This window comes from Simochromis diagramma, unplaced genomic scaffold (assembly GCF_900408965.1).
Source record: "Simochromis diagramma unplaced genomic scaffold, fSimDia1.1 OVJJ01000822.1, whole genome shotgun sequence".
NCBI lineage: Eukaryota > Metazoa > Chordata > Actinopteri > Cichliformes > Cichlidae > Simochromis > Simochromis diagramma.
The window spans coordinates 8,511,609-8,512,611 of record NW_024387520.1 but is presented as its reverse complement, the minus strand read 5'-3'; positions in this window follow the sequence as shown (position 1 = coordinate 8,512,611).

Here is a 1,003-nt window from a genome sequence, read left to right as displayed (position 1 = left end):
GTTCTGAATCCGAGGAAGCAAAAATATGACGTAATCTAAAATGGTGGGTTGCATGAGCGATTGTGATTCTAGATGAAAATGCGGTTGATAAAATCATTATAAGGTTGCTCGATTTTTACAAGCAAGCACTGACAGCTTGGTGTTTAAATATAACTCCTACAAAGGTACTGAATATTAAAGATGATAATGGAATTCTGACTTTGAGCTGTTTAATCTTTCGTCTTTTTCTTTTTATCATACAGATAATTTCGTTATAAATTCAAAATATATATTAAACCAAAATAATATACTGCAGTTTTGATGCTATACCAGGAAAAAATTCCCTATAATGTTACAAAACTGATGTTCCTCATCTAAGCTTTAATTCTGAAGATTTTTATGACCGCTTTATATCGGTAGCCCTGAATATTTAAATAATAATATAAGAAGAAGAACAATGCTCTAATAAGAATATTAGCAATTTAATTTTGTTACTATCTGTCTCCAAAGATTTATTTAGTGATACACAGTGAGAGAAAGCACTAAAAACTTGTGATAAATACTTTATCAAAAACAAGTTTAAGGAAACCACTGCATAGGATCTACCCAGTGAAACAAGAACTGAGAACATTCAAAATGTATTCGTAGTATAAATGTGACTACTGTGGACTGGAAAATAAAAGCATGTCTCATCTCCTTTTCCATACATAGAAGCAATGTTGTTTGATGTAATATTTTACAAGTCAAGACAATAAGACCTAGGTTTGTTGAATGCATATAATATGCAACGTAAATGATATCCTGGTATTATAAAATGTAATTACGTTTGTTGAATAGTTTGGGTTTTTTTTTCTCTTTACTCTAGTGTGTCCTCTGTGCATGTTTGCTCATTATAACACTGAATAAATCTTGGCGGGTAAATAAATAAATAAAGCCTGGACGATTCATACATTCACAGCTTATTAGTTAACAAGAATATTATGTAGTAAAATTGTATACTTTAAGCTAAATCCTGATGATAAAG